General features: G+C 43.3%; 1 protein-coding gene across 1 annotated transcript in view; it reads left to right on the top strand.

The window, feature by feature from the left end:
- LYRM4 (LYR motif containing 4) overlaps positions 1 to 16,680 on the top strand; it is a 90,503-nt gene that overhangs the window by 8,092 nt on the left and 65,731 nt on the right. The gene's annotated exons all lie outside the window — the stretch shown is intronic.

Here is a 16,680-nt window from a genome sequence, read left to right as displayed (position 1 = left end):
TTCTTCTACGCCTGTTAAAATCAATGATCTTACAGGGGTGTAACTCTTCTTAGGGTTGCACTGTAACATGGCTACCCCTTGTAAAAGAACCAAATGTTATTTCTTCCCAAAGTTGTGCTACCAGCATGTTGCATCTCTCTACCTAATGTTTTGCAGTTGGAGGAAGTAGATCCATTATTAGAATAAAAAACTGTGTGTGTGCACGTGTGGGATTGATTTCATTTCATTGATGCCAGTGAACATATGAAATTGCTGTACACTCACCAAGTTGCTCTAGCTCAGTATTGTTTGCTTGCAGAGATGGTGGCTCTCCAAGGTTTTAGGGAAATAAGACTCCTTTCCACTACCTTCAATTTGAGATCTTTGAATTGCAGATGACAAGAACTGAACCTGGGGTCTTCTTTATTCAAAGCTGTGATCTGCCACTGAGCTATGGCCCCTGCCAGGGCCTTTTTTGTAGCAGGAACTCCTTTGCATATTAGACCAGACACCCCTGATGTAGCCAATCCTCCTGAAGCTTATAGTAGGCCCTGTATTAAGAGTTCTGTAAGCTCTTGGAGGATTGACTATATCAGGGTGTGTGACCTAAAATGCAAAGACTAATTGCTTTCAGTAAAAATCTCCATACTGATCATGGTTGTTACTCATTCCTGGTCAGAGCACTGACCTTGACAGTCTAGTGGTCTGGAACATGCGTTCCATCATGCTGTATTGCTTTTGCTAGGATATTTCATTTTCCAAGCCCAATCTGCATGCACATTATTATGAACACACAAGAATGCATGAAGTTGTCTTATACAATCAAACCACTGGACTTTCAAGGACTGGCTGTTGGTCTCTATGGTCTCACATAGAGGAGATGTTTTTCATCCCTTCTTTAACAAGAGGTTCCAGGAACTGATACTGTGGGACCTTCTGTATGTAAAGCAGATGTTATACCACTGAGCCATAGGCTTTCCACAGAAGAAAGTGTGATTTGCAGTGCAGTCCTAAGGAGATTGACAGTCTTGTAAATCCACTGAAGTCCATGGGTTCAGAAAGATAGAACCAGGGCTTTTTTTTTAGTAGGAATGCAGTTCCAGCTGGCTTGGTGTCAAGGGGTGTGGCCTAGTATCTAAATGAGTTCCTGCTGGGCTACAAAAATGCCCTGGATAGCGCTCTGCTTAGAATCGTTATGTTCTTGATTCTCTAGTGGGATTGCTACATGAAACATGATTAGAAGACATCACAGATGCCTCTTAGATATTGCCTGTGATATCCTTAGGCTTTTTGTGTCACTTTTCTTTCCAGAGGATTCAGGATGGCTAACAAAATGTATAACATCACATCAAAGTACAATGAATGTATGCATGTGTATTATGTCAAATTTGTTCTTGAGTGGAAAATAATAGCAGGTAGTGTGCAGATTTTGTTTTCAGACTTAGGTTTACTTTGATAAATGAAAATGAGCTTGAAAAATGAATTTTCTGGTTGTGGAGGGAATCTTGAATGCTAAAATAATTTTGTCATAGTATAAAACATGTTTTTGTAAAACTGGCATATAACTGATGTGTCCTTTTTAAAGGAAAACATTGCTGATGAGTAGGCCTATAAGATGGCTCTCACAGTTTTAAAGCACATTTATTAACAGGGATGAAAGCAGAGTTTTCTGTGATGTCTAAATCCATATTGATGTGGTTTTATTTCTTGCATATAATTATGTCTTTTGAATGAGAACTATTAGAAGTATTCACATTTCTTTCAGGTCAATGCTAGCATTCAATCTCCTAATAACAGAATAACTGAGTAATTCAAATAGTAAAGAGTTGTCGTAAACTTAGGCTTTCTGCAGTGTAAAATTTAAGACATGCATTCAGTACACTGTGTTAAAACCAAGTAAATGGAGCAAATCAAATATTAGATGTGTTCTGCAGTTTGGAGATTTATTAAGATGTAGCACATCTCCTTTTGCTGACTTTTTTTTTTCATAGCACGTCGATAGAAATTAAATAATATCCCAGCTGCCTGGCAATTCACTGTTTCTGTGGAATCAAATTTATATTCGCTTTACATGTTAATTTATGGTTTAGTCATCAAAGTGACCGTTGGCTCCTGTGCTTCATAAATAACTACCGGAATCAGCCAAGGGGGGATGTGAAATTGTGACAGATTACTGTCATTTTGTTCATGTCATTCATGGGATTTGGCTGAATTTTAACAAAAGTAGCTTTTCAAAGCTAAAAAGCACAAAAGAATATTTATGTCTACTGGCACGTTTGTGTGTTTTTGCAGGTTATTGGTTTTTAGTTTAAAATGGCTGAAAGTGCAGAGCACTTTTTCCTTCTAAATGGTTTTCATGTGCTTTCCTCAAGAGCTTAGGGAAAAGTTTGATTTACGTCTTGACTGTAAGCACACACTACTTGCTTACCAATTACCAAAGGCACACAATGAGTAGTTAAGCAGTGTCCCGCTCAGCCCGGGCGAGGACTGCGCGAGGGGGACCCCCGATGCCTGCCAGCCATTCCCGCCCCCCGTTGCCGCCCCGAGAGCCTCCCACACCTTCCCAAGCCCCCGCGGTGGCCCCACCGCTCACCTGGGCTGACAGAGCGCCGACAGCTGCCCAAGCAATGCCCCACAGCCAACGTGCTCGTCTCCGGGTCCGAGGAGCCTGGCCGGAGCGAGACGTCGGGGAGCCGAAGGGAGAAGCCAAGCCCAGCGCCAGGCAAAGAGGAGGAGAGCCGCCTGACCCATGGCGGCAAGAGACGCCACACCCCAGCACGCTGCAGAGGTCTAGGACGCCCAAGGCACGCCCAGGCAGCCCAGCCCCGGCACGCCTCTCCCGGGCGTCTGGGGCTTTGAAGGGGGGAGGAGCCAGGGAGGGGCGGAACACAGGAAAGGGGAGGACTGGGACGGGAGGATAAAAGGGAGTGAGGCAGGAGGTCAGGAAGGAAGCTTGCCGGTGCTTATTGAGGCTGCCTCGCGCGAGAGAGTGACAGGAGCTGCTGCACAGCCAGGAGGGGAACGGGGGCCGTGGTGAAGTAACCTGGCTTCCACCCCTGTTTCTGAGACCTCCGGGGAACGCCCACAGAGTGCCCGAGGGGGGCGGCAGCACCGGGAGACCGAGACGGGCGCCCGGGGTGCGACAAGCAGATTCCTCAAAGATGCCATCTCGGTAATTGGGCTAGAAAAGTTTCCTGCTTGATATCCAGAAGAATTTCTACCTGTTTGATCTTCTGGGCTTGATGGTCCATTTCACTAAAAGGCAGATTTCAGTAGCTAAGGTCAAATTAGTAGCTAAGGTGGAGAGCCAGTTTGGTGTAGTGGTTAAGTGTGCGGACTCTTATCTGGGAGAACCGGGTTTGATTCCCCACTCCTCCACTTGCACCTGCTGGAATGGCCTTGGGTCAGCCATAGCTCTGGCAGAGGTTGTCCTTGAAAGGGCAGCTGCTGTGAGAGTCCTCTCAGCCCCACCCACCTCACAGGGTGTCTGTTGTGGGGGAGGAAGATAAAGGAGATTGTGAGCCGCTCTGAGACTCTTCGGAGTGGAGGGCAGGATATAAATCCAATATCTTCTTCTTCTTCTTCTAAATGCCTTTTGGCTTGTGCCCAAGAGTTCATGTCTCTGGCCATGCTCAGGCTTCCGGTTGAGCTTTTCACAAAGTATCCTCTCAACTCATTTTCTTCCACTTGAACTGACACTTCAGGCAAAGGGCTATAAGCCACTAGTTCCCAACAGACCTTCTGTTACAGAGAGCCATTTTTATGTAGTAGTTAAGGGCAGTATACTCTAATCTGGGAGAATGCAGTTTGATTCCCCACTCCTTCACATGTAGTTGCTGGTATGACCTTGGGTCAGTCACAGTACTCTCAGAGCAGTTCTCTCAGAGCTCTCTCAGCCCCACCTACCTCACAGGGTGTCTGTTGTGTGGAGAGGAAGGGAATCCAATGTCTTATTTTCTTTCTCTTCATTCTTATCCATTTCAGATGCTTTCTCCTAGACCCAGACAAAGGGTTCTTCAAGGCCCTCCCTAGCAGCATGGGTAGCAAAAGAGGTTATGTTAACGCTGCTGTTCAGTTTTTTGCTTCTGTTGTGTTGCAGATAGCTGAGCACCTTAGATGCAAAGCAGTGATTTGTGATGGGGCTTCGTGCTGTTCAAAATTGGGAGGAGCAGGTTAAAGAGCCTCTTTGCCTTGGCTCACACACAAGAGGGCCAGTGCCATTCTTGCTCAGTTTAAAACATGGCTCCTGTGGGGGTTTTTTCGTTGTTGTTTTGTTTTTGCTGATAACGACCTCAGATATAGAGTCTGCCCTGATATAAAATGTAAGCACAGAGTTTGAAGTTTTGATGGAAAACTCTCTCCTGTGTATATATGTGTGTGTGTGTGTTCTTGAAAGAAGTTTCTGAATCCATAGTTGTCAGACTAAGAGGTGCTCTTTTGAGGAAACGAACCCTTGGTTGAATCTCATGAGAATTAGTCTTCTAGCTGCCCATTTAAAAAGGAATTATTCTGGATTTCCCAGGTGATTTGAAGGGTGGAACACCTATTTGAAATGTTCAAAGCCACATTTTGAAGTACCCTTCAGTAAAAAAATAAAAGCTCTGAAGCGTATGGTGGCGGCATTCCTGTTTCATTTTAAGTAATCCTAATGAGAAAATCATGCCTTAGGGAGAAGATACTTCTGCAAAGCAAAAAGAGACTCTGTGCACTTCTAGCAGGCAAGGATATAAGTGTATTGAGTTTCGCTGGGTAACGTGTTCTTTGCCTTAAAGTAGACGAAAAAGCTGGAATTATGTGATATAACATAACCTAAGGCAGGGGTGGCCAAACTTGCTTAATATAAGAGCCACATAGAATAAATGTCAGATGTTTGAGAGCTGCAAGACATGAATGTAAAGATGTTGGAAGGAAGGAAGATGAGGGAGGGAGAGATGGAAAGAAAGCAAGTTTAACTTTAAATGCTTTCTCCAAGCTGCCAGCCAACAGGGCTGTGGAGGCTTTGAGAGCCACACAATATGTGTGAAAGAGCCACATGTGGCTCCCAAGTCACAATTTGGCCACTCCGATCTAAGGTGTGCAACTTTTGCTCTTGATTATTCTGGTCTCTGTGTGCGAATGGAGCATCACAAAAGGAATATGTTGTAAAAAGTGTGAGGAGCCTCAGCACCTTGTACATGTGATCAGTGTGTTACGAAGGGAGGGATTTTTTTCATTCTAAGCAATTGCTTAAAGAAAGTCAGTGATGCTTTGTGATAATGAAGCTAGTGACCCAATGCATGTTCTTAAGCTACTTTGGCTGTTCCCCAAAGCTCACCTCATGAATTTCAGGTGCAACTTGTTGGAGGACGTTGACCCTTCTTAAGCCCACTATAATAGTTCATTGCCACCTTAAGAAAAATTCCTTCCCAGTTCTTGATATGGCAGTCATAGACAAGTGCAGCCCAAATATGCCACTTATCAGTTGCAAAGTAGCCCGTAAGTCAGGGGTGGCCAAACTGGCTCAGGAGTTTCACACATATTGTGTGGCTCTTGAAGCCCCACTGCCCTGTCAGCTAGCTTAGAGAATACATTTAAAATTAAACTTGCTTTCTTTCCATCTCTCTCTCTCCCCCATCTTCCTTCCTTCCTGTCTCATGACTCTCAAACATTTGGCGTTCATATCTTGAGGCTCTCAGACATCTGATGTTTATATCGAGACTCTCAGACATCCGACATTTATTCTACGTGGCTCTTACATTAAGCAAGTTTGGCCATCCCTGCTCTAAATGCATGAACTGCAGCACATATTCTGCTCTATATGCTTTGGTTTGTACTGAATTGACTGAGCCCAGCACAGGCGGCATACAAGTTTGACCCGTTACCATAGCCAGTTCCTTAAGTTCACCTGAGTTTGCCCAGATATCTCACAATCTCCTACTGCTCATGCCATCTGTTGCACCTGTCTTATAGACCCACTGATTTAACAACCCATCGGAAATCCTCAAATGAAGAGATAATTATGGTGTAGGTCCTTTCTATCCAACATCCTGTTTCTGCCTATGGAAAGGGAGGGGGGGAAGAGAAGAAACCCAAAATTCTGAGTTGGGATGAAAAGAATATTCCATTTTCATTCAAAGGAACAGTGATTGTGTTAAACATGCATAATGTTCTGAACTTGGATTTTGCCACCATGAAAATTAACTTTCACATTGAAATTGCTTACACCTGCCATTGCATTTGTCTGCAGTTGCATCCTAGATTCCGTATGTGAATGACAAAACGAAGCCATTTTACTTCCCCTAGGCTGGTATTTACTTACTACGGTTGGAATCAGTGATTGCTAGTAACTTCCCACTGTGACTGGTGCTATTAGATTCACAGCTTCAAGTCACTAAGTTTCAGTTCTTGCTGTCTCATCCGTGTCCGTAGCTGCTGCAATTTGGCTTAAGCCCTTGCTGATTTCCAGGTGCAGATGCCATGGTTTGTAATGGCTGTCTGCATCATATGCTGCATTGACTGTACTGAAAGCAATTTGTGAGCATCTGATAAATTACTCATTTTTATTAGCCTTGGAAATTTTAGAAAAGTTAAGAGGACCAAAAGAAGGTGTTAACTTTATTTTTGGTCCTCCTTCCCAGGGCTTTTTGTGCGCAGGAATGCAGTTCCGGCTGACTTGGCATCAGGGGGTGTGGCATAATATGCAAATGAGTTCCTGCTGGGCTTTTTCTACAAAAACCCTATGTGAAACAGTAGTGACATCAGGGGATGTGGCCTAATATGCAAATGAGTTCCTGTTGGCTTCTTCTACCAAAAAACCCTGCTCCTTTCCCTCACCTTGCTTATGTAATTTCCACCTCCATATCTCCCTCTGCCTGCTACAGTCTCTGTTGTGGTGCCTTTCTCCTTCCCTGCAATATGAATGCCTAGGCTCCTGATTTACAGGACTCAGATAAGAGATGTTCCCATTCAATCAGTAACTCAAGGGAGTGGAGGACTACATTATAATTGTTCTTTGTGCTCCCTAAAGGAGCAAACCAAAGACATGATTCTCTTTGGCATTACCCTTTTGGTGACACTTGGAGCAGGCTCGAAAGAAGAAGGAAGGGCAGAAGTATCACCTCTAAGGGCACTCCAGGTGGCAGAAGAGGTTGCCCATTTCTCAATTCAACTGCCCTGTGACGGAACCGGCCAGATTCTGCCTTCAGACCCCGTTCCGTCAGCTCCCTTTTGAGTTGCCAACTCCTGGAGGGAGCTTATCTTCCCACCACTAGGGCACGCTGCCACTACCTGTTCAATTTAGGGGTTCCTGACCGAGAGGAACAGGACATGGACCAATGCAATCATTGTCCCCATCCACAAAAAGGGCAATCCTTCATTACCTGAGAACTATCGGCCGATTAGCCTATCAGTTCTCAGCAAGCTTTATGCCAAACACCTCCTAGTGAAACTAGAAAGCTGGCTGACAACAAACAACATATTAGGCCCAGAGCAAATAGGGTTTCGCCATGGTAAATCCACCCTTGACCACTGTGTCGTTTTATCACACCTAGTTTCTAAATACAGTGGGAAATCTGGCAACAAACTCTTCGCTGCCTTTTTAGACCTCAAGGAGGCGTTTGACTCAGTTCCTAGAGAGTTGCTTTGGGTTAAGTTGGCCAGGATGAACATGGATCCCAGATTGCTTACCTTGATTAAAAAACTGTATACACGTACCAGCTGTCAAGTTAAGTACAATCTTCAGGGAAATCTAACTTCAGAAATTCCAATTTGTAAGGGTGTGAAACAGGGCTGTATCCTTGCCCCAGCACTTTTTAATCTTTTTTTAAACGATCTAGCCCCTGTTTTATATGCAATCAATGGGCATGCCCCTAAAATTGCTCACCGTCACGTTCCCATCTTTTTATATGCGGATGATGCCGTTTTACTGTCATGTTCCCAAATTGGATTGAGGCGTCTATTATACCAATTTATGACCTATCTCAATAATAACGAGTTAACTCTGAATTATAGGAAAACAAAGATTTTAGTTTTCTCTAAATCCTGGAAGCAACAACTATGGTCAGTCCAGGGTAACCCTATTGAACAGGTCAAAACTACCAAATATCTGGGGATTAATTTTTCCTACAATGGGAGCTGGGCAGCCCATCGTAAGTACGCTCAAACAGTGGCAAGAACTAGTGCCTTGGCTATTGCCCGTTTTTTCTATCTCAAAGGGAACCAATATGTCCCCATGGCCCTAAGAGCTTTCAATGTGAAATCTAGCCCCCAACACTTATATGGTGCTCCCATATGGATCAGTGCCTTCGATTACACCACTGAAGGCCTGCAATCCTTCTTTTTGAGGAAAATACTGGGATTACCCAATTGTGTTCCTTATGCTGCAATTTGCATGGAAACTGGACTGTTGCTGCTGGAAACTCGTGCCTGGCTTTTGACCTTTAAGTTTTGGCTGCGTCTTTTATTTAACTCTGATCAGAACTCTTTCACCTTTTTGATGCTGATGGACCATCATGCATTCAAATGGTTGACCCTGATCCAAAAGAAAATCACATCCATAGGAATTTCCTTGGATGCATTTTACCTATCCTCTGCTCCTGCGGTATTTCAGTCCATCAAACGCAGATTACTAGACATCCAGTTGCAACGTCTAACTGAGGCAGCTCGGAAAACTTGCTCCCCAAGCTATCTGGGTCTATCCCAGACGCCTAGGCTTTTAGCTCCCTATTTCCTCTTTTTAACTGATCCTCACCAAAGAAGAGCACTCATGCTGGCTAGATTTAATGCACTACCATCGGCCATCCTCTCCGGAAGATACCACAGAATCCCCCACAATCTTAGACGATGCCCTTGTAGCCAAGGAGTCATCGAAACGGTTCCTCATGTTCTTCTGGACTGCCCTTTCTATAGCAGCCCACGAGCAAAATACCTAGATGCTCTGCTCTCTGACCATCAAGGCCTTTCAGATAATGCCAGGGTCCGCTTTTTACTCCACGGGAAACACAACTTTGTCACTACTCACGTTGCTTGTTTTTTACAGGTTGCAATCCGAATCAGAGAGGCTTTTACTCATGCATAGCCCACAGCTATTTTATGCCATTTAACTTTTGCTGGTTTTTTTATTATATTATATTTTTTATTATATTTTATGTCATTTAACTTTTGCTGGTTTTATATTATATAATTTTTATTATATTCTATAGTGTCACTGCTGGTTTTAAAGTATACTGTATCCTTATATTAATGCCAATAAAGTTCTATGATGATGACTCCCAATCCCCTTTGCCAGTTCTGTGGCCTCAAGGTCCTCCGCCAACCCAGCACCTAGTTAACACAGAGACCACAGTCCTTCTTTGGGAGACCCCTGGAGGACTGGTACCCTTGCCAACTGTATGCCTTCCCTGGGCTCCCTTCTAACAGTAGTGTGGTCTAAGGCGGTTGGGGAACCTTGGTGGTACAGAGGGACTACCTTTTAAACAAATAAAGCATTTATTTAAAACAAGCAACTATTTACAGGCATTTTTAAATACAGGGTGAACAGAAGTAATAAATGAAAGTAGGGATAAACGCTCCTTCTCTCCCTAATATACACCTGGCCCTGACCATACCATCCAGAACCAACTCACCAGCCTCCAAGACTCAAATCAAAACTGCCTTTCCCTCCCAAAATCTATAATATAAAACCCCGTTCCCGCCCAGGAATGGCATTTCTCCACATGCCCAGTCCTTGTTCTGCTCTGAACAGCAACAAAGGGTATGGGGGAGAGGCCCTGGTAGATCATCTGGTTACTCATGTGCTTGTCTGTTGAGGCTCAGGATGGAGCAGGACAGTTTTATAGCTCAGCTGTGAAAGAAAGAAAGAAAGAAAGAAAGAAAGAAAGAAAGAAAGAAAGAAAGAAAGAAAGAAAGAAAGAAAGAAAGAAAGAAAGAAAGAAAGAAAGAAGCAAGCTAATTTGTCCCTCAAGGAAAGGGGAAGACAGCAGCAAGGAGCTTCCTGCTACTACTCCTTGGGGGGGAGATGCAGTTCTTTATATTGCTTTGTAAATATCATTTTTTTTGTCTGGCAGAAACATTGAAATGATAAAGTAACAAGGGGAGGGGCAGAAGGGCATGTCCACTTGTGCAAGTATGAGGGCTTCCATATACACCCACACACACACTTCCAGTCCCTCCCACGCATGACCCTCTGTGCTGTCCTCGAAGACCCACCAGCCTCTGGGAGCTACAGTTTAAGAAACACAACGTACTACAACAGGAAGGGTGTACTACCCACTGTGAGCCCCATTTTGCTCAAGGTCCTTAGGATCCAACCCTTTGTGATTTAAAGGGGCTGACTCAGGGTTTGTCTAGGGAAATGCTGGAGGCACCCATGCATCTTAAAACACACTTGCTCATGCCTCCTTAGGGAAGCCTCCCTCACACTTCTAAAAATGTTTTCTGAAACATTGTGGGGCGGGGAGGGAGATTCCATACTCTGCCAGTAGGGGAAGAAAAACCCTGCTGCTGTTATAATATTAATATAACGGTACTGCCAGATGTGCAATTTATTTCTCTCTTTTTTGTGACTTGCAATATTATGTAACCTCGTTTCATTATATAACAGTAATTAGGAAAGCCAAGCCCAACAGCACAGCATGAAGGGGGGGGGGGGTGTAGAGGTTTCACATTCAAAGATGCCTTTACCATCCTTAGACACCCCTAGCAAATATTTTTGTGCTGGCGTTGTTGAAGGCCTGTCGAAAGTGCTAATGAAGGTTTTCTTTTTGTTGTTGTTGGGCTTCCTGTTAGGAAAAAAAAATGTGTTAACAACAGCAAATGAATCTTCTGTTTGCTCCAGTGGGTTTATCAAAATTGCATTTCCTTTTAACTGCTGCTTATTCTTTTCAATAATGAAGCAGCTCTAATTCACTCCTTCCAACTGAACAACTCTACTTATGCCAAAGGGACTTTAACCTGTTGGCCAGGCATCCCATTTGTACAGGTGACTGTCTGCAGGGCACATGGACTGGCTCATGTGTGTAACCTATGTTATATGTCAGGGGTGGCCAGTGGTCGCTCTCCAGATGTTTTTTGCCTACAACTCCCATCAGCCCCAGCCAGCATGGCCAATGGCTGGGGCTGATGGGAATTGTAGGCAGAAAACATCTGGAGAGCTACCGTTGGCCACCCCTGTTATATGTCATGGGAACACTGCAGAAAGTATAACCCTGACTGTGTGTGCTTGTGTGTACACAGGGTCTCTGCAGACTTTCATCTGCATACATGGATGTCCAAGGACAAAGCCAGCAGGAATCACCCCATTTCTTTCTGTAAGCTTAACTTGTGGGTGCTTTGCACAAGTAAATAGCACATGTACATTCCAGCACATTTCTTATTCTTTAGGTACATGGTTTAAATTACCAGCCAATACTACAAAACAAATTCAGCATTTTTTTGTTGAAGTTATGCTTGTCCTTTGTAACAAATAATAAAGAGCCTAGTAGCACCTTTAAGACTGACAAATGTTATTGTAGCATAAGCTTTCAAGAAGCACAGCTCTCTTCGACATCTGATGAAGAGAGCTGTGTTTCGCAAAGCTTATGCTACAATAAAATTCATTAAGTCTTAAAGGTGCTACTGGGCTCTTTTCTATTTTGCAGCAACAGACTAACACGGCTACTTCCTCTGGAGCTTTGTAATGAATAAATAGATGATTAAAGGGATGTCTTGTATGCTTTCCTCTTTGTGCCTCATGAGATGTTGAGACTACAGGCAGCTCTGTTTTGGTAACAACAGGCAAGATTTGAGACTTAGGAGGTACCCGGTGCAGTCCTAAGCATAACTACATCCCTCTTGGAACTCTAAAGTCAATGATCTTAGAAAGGCGTAACTCTACTCAGAGACTTGTCTTAAGATCAGACTTGATGATACATCTGCCACATGTCATGTCAGGGTTCCCACTGAAGTGGACTTAGAAAGATGTAGCTTGCACCCAGATTGCAAGACTAGCTCCCAAAGACTTTTTGACTCTTTCAAAATGACATAGATCCAGTTTAAATCTTAAAGTCTTACAAAGAGCTATAGATGGAAATGCACCAGAGTCCTTGTTCGGCCAGTAATATCCTTTCTGCAATTCCATTCTGAATGGCATCTGTCCATCTGCTTAAAGGAACTGATTGTTCTTACTGGGTGGAATTTTCCCAAACTTTGAAGCTACCCAGATCAAAGGTTTGCTCAGTTTGTTGATTTTACTATTCTGTCATTGGATCTTAAATTTGTACCATTTTGCATTCTAAACCACTGCCTACCAGCTATATGTAGCTCTGCTCACCGTACCTGATTCCTCGTCTGATGAAGTGTGCTTAGAGCACACGAAAGCTTACATTCTGAATAAAACTTTGTTGGTCTTAAAGGTGCAACTTGACTCCTACTTTGTTTTGAAGCTGAGTGTTATCTGTATGCTTAGTGAAGGTCAGCTAACTTTTTGGAAGCTGTGTCAGTGCTCAGTCATGGTGTAGAAGCCATAGCAAGTGGAACAGTGGTTGATTCATGGGGTTGCTGTGGTCCATTAAGGGCAGACCAACTGCCTGGCACTACTCCTTAATCCAGGGTTGCACCCAGAACTAAGGGTGGCAACAGCAGTGAGGAGAACCTAACCATTACATCACAGAAGGAGGCTGTGCCGTTTTTCATAAAAGAAAGATGATGCTGTTTCACCCACGCACTTAGTAGCTTCTCTGACTCCTGCAATATACTTTATGCAAGACTGCCCTTGAAGATAACTTGGAAGCATTATCTATGCAGAATACTACAGGCTGGCCCTGTTCACACAGCGTGTTGAGTCCATGTTAAACTGACCCGGTTCTGTTACGAATATCTTTGTTCCAGATATTATCAATCAGACTGCCATACTGCAATTCGAATTACTCTGCGGTGAAACTGTCTTCTGCCGTCCACACAATGGCACCATGCTTCTTCTCTCTCCAATATTACACACATGCGTGCATTATGTGCATGTGCACATTGTGTGCATGCACACATTTTGCACACATGCACATGCGCATAGGTTAAAACATGTAGTTATGCACATATCGCTAAGTAGTAAAAAAAAATGGCAACCATAAACCAGATGTCTGAGGCTCCTTTTGCTCTGGGATAGCTTTCAGACATTTGGAAATTGGTTAATATCGCAGCAGAACTATCCAGACGGAAAAAACTACAAGATGAAATCAGAGAACTCAAAAAACACCGCAAAGGAGCAGGTAACAAAATAATCCTGTTCCGAGAAGGATTGGGGGGAGGGGGGGCTACCATGAGTTAATACCGGGAGGCAGATGTTGCTGTCTGATCAGCCACTTTAAATCCGGAAGGAAACAGCAGCAACATCTGATTATACTGTGCATCTGAGCAGGGCCTTACAAATGGAGGGAGCATGTTTAACCAAGTTGTGCTTAAGCTAAACTGATTACCAGATCTGTGCTTTGAGCTAGGAATACGCATGCAGCATACACCATGCATAATTCTGACAAGAGAAGGAAATGGGGATCTGCAGGTCAGAGGTAGGCAGAACAAGCCATGAACTGCTCTGCACTAGTCCTTGTTCTTTAATTTATATGCCAAGAATTAACCCTCCCAATGTTTTTCTACCTGCAGTTCACTCAGAAGCAATTATCAATATATTGAACTGTTCAGAGGAAGAAACACTTAAAATTCTAGCATCAGATGTTATCTGTTGACAAGATTTATTATTGAAGTTTTGCTGTTATAACTTGACAATTAAGAAGTATTGACAAATGTAAACACATTATTGATGTCAATTTAAAAAAGCGCAAGATTGATTAGCTTCCCTAAAGAATGCTAACAGTGGCAGATAGAGAGTAATAGCCATCAATAAGTATTCACTAGTGACAAAAACCAAAGGGAAAAAAATTGCACAGTTGAAAAATATTCTGCTTTCTATTAAAATGGAATTTTTTTAAATACAAGCATGGAGCATTACATCTTTTTCAATTAAAAAATGTCAAAACTGGTGTCATCCAAAATGATCTTGTCAGATTATCAAGCAATTTTCTTGAAATTACAGTTGTAAATTTTCACAGGAAAGTAAAGGAATGATTTAGAACAGTGGTTCTTAAACTTTCTTGGGCAATTTCTTGGAACCAATGCCCCATTGGTTTCATACACTCTTCTTCTACTATACCCTATTAAAAAGCATTATACAGAATAGCAGTTTACATGACCCACTTTTTTTCTGAAAAAAAGCTACTAGCAATAAAATACAAAGCAGTAACAATTAATTGCATATTTGTTCAAAATCCAATTAAAACCTTTTAGTTTAATTTATTCAACAAAATTGATTAACTTGATCCAGTGATAGCAGCTTTTCAGAATCTGGAAATCATTTAGCAAAAAAGTTAGATACGACACAATGGATGGCCTTGATGAAGTCATACTAGTTCCCCAATGTCTGGCTTAAAGTCATTTAGCTGGAGTTTTACATTACCACATTCAGTAATCTGCTTGGAGAAATGACACTAAAACCACAATTCCCCAAATAGAATGTTGGAAATACGAGGAGCTTTTTAAACCCCTGTTCATACTGCAGGATAGTGATTAGAAATAACAATAATTTGTCTGTTGATTTTTAGAGGGTTGCTTTGTTGCTCTGCAAGGAGCCCCGTGGCGCAGAGTGGTAAACTGCAGTCCAGGCTCTGCTCACAAGCTGAGTTTGATCCCGGCGGAAGCTGGGTTCAGGTGACCGAATCAAGGTTGACTCAGCTTTCCATCCTTTCGAGGTCAGTAAAATGAGTACCCAGCTTGCTGGGGGATAAAGTGTAGATGACTGGGGAAGGCAACGGCAAGCCATCCCATTAAAAGTCTGCCAAGAAAACCTCCTGATGTGATGTCACATTTCCCATTAAAAACGATCTGTGGATATAAGCAACATTCTGGGTCCACATTCACCTTAAAGTACAAAACTGTATGTAGTAGAAAAGAGTAAGAGTCCAGTAGTATTTTAAATACTAACAAAATTCAGGAACACACAGTTTGGCTATAGAAGCACCTTCTCTGCTTCTCAAGTAAGTGACAGCCCCCCCCCCCCCCAATTTGTGTCTAATTCAGTAAACCTTCCAGGGGAATCAGGCTGCAAGTAGACTCCCCCCCCTCCCAGTACCGATCTGAAACCCCTCCCTGCTGGTCTCTCTGGCCAGGCAGAAGTGAAGCCTCCTTCCTGCCCTTCCAGAAGGAACTGACACCCCCCCCCCCCCCCGCAGTTCCAAGACCACCACTGCCTCTGGCTGCAGCTACTGCTTGTTTTGAGCAACAAGACAGAGGAGAGACTGACAACAACACCGCAGTAGCAATGCTGTGCTTGTTCAGAGCAGCAGCGAGTGGCATTGAGCAAAGGGGGCAGATTGAAGGCCCTCCAATGGAGGGGTCATGCAGATAGAAGAGGGTTTGAGTTAAGTGGTCCACCCCCCCTGGCCCCACTGTAGCTGTGGGCCTGGGGTACGAGTATGTGTATGTTTGTATTTGGGAGGAAGAAGAAGAAGAAGATGATGATGATGATGATGATGATGATGATGATGATGATGATGATGATGATGATGATGATGATGATGATGATGATGATGATGATGATGATGGATTTATATCTCGCCCTCCACTCTGAGTCTCAGAGTGGCTTTCACAATCTCGTTTATCTTCCTCCCCCAGAACAGACACCCTATGAGGTGGGTGGGGCTGAGAGAGCTCTCACAGAAGCTGTCCTTTCAAGGACAACTCTGAGAGAGCTATGGCTGAGCCAAGCCCACTCCAGCAGCTGCAAGTGGAGGAGTGGGGAATCAAACCAGGTTCTCCCAGCTAAGAGTCCGCACACTGAACCACTACACCAAACTGCTGTTGTGGGACATGGATAAGATTGTTCTGCACTCATAATGTTACATTTGATTTAAATTATTGTTTGTCGAATGTCATGTAGATTGTGTTGGCAGAGTGAGGTTTTTGTTCATAAAAATCCATACTGGGAGATGTGTCCAATTAAAGAGAACAAAAAGCATTTATTCCGGAAGTTACATTACTGGATAGCGAGAGAGAAACTTAAGCTTCTAGCTATATGGCTGACAGGAAGAGGAGGTGGTGAACATGATAGATGCATTCTGGGGACAAATAAGGAAACAGCAATTAGCAGATAAGAAAGAATGGTGGTACCCAGGTCTCTAGCTAGCTTTACTCCTTTGCTGACCCCCAGTAGGCGCTTACTTCTTTTCAGAGCCAGTTTGGTGTACATGACATTCGACAAGCAGGCGTTGTCCTTGAAAGGGCAACTGCTGTGAGAGGCCTCTCAGCCCCACCCACCTCACCAGGTGTCTGTTGTTGGGGAGGAAGATAAAGGAGATTGTGAGCTGCTGTGAAACTCTGAGTGGAGGGCAGGATATACATTCAATACCTTCTTGTTGTACACTTCACTTTATTTATTACAACACATTGTTTAAAAGATGCTTAACATATAAATAAGAGTTGGCAAATGTATCAATGTTGGGAGAAGTTTGACACATACAATGTGGCAATGTTTGACTTTCTAAATTTTGCAGGGAAATTTCTAGAAGATACGGTATGACAGATTTCTCTAGGTGATACAGAGTGAACTGCATTAATTATTTCTTTCTGGGGGTATTGCATAACGTTTGAGATCCTTTTAAAATCAGAGCCTTGATGCATCTTTAAAAGAAACGATTTGGAAGT

Source organism: Heteronotia binoei, chromosome 7, assembly GCF_032191835.1.
Source record: "Heteronotia binoei isolate CCM8104 ecotype False Entrance Well chromosome 7, APGP_CSIRO_Hbin_v1, whole genome shotgun sequence".
NCBI classification, from domain to species: Eukaryota; Metazoa; Chordata; class Lepidosauria; order Squamata; family Gekkonidae; genus Heteronotia; species Heteronotia binoei.
The sequence above is the reverse complement of the archived record's forward strand: the minus strand, read 5'-3'. Positions and strand labels throughout refer to the sequence as shown.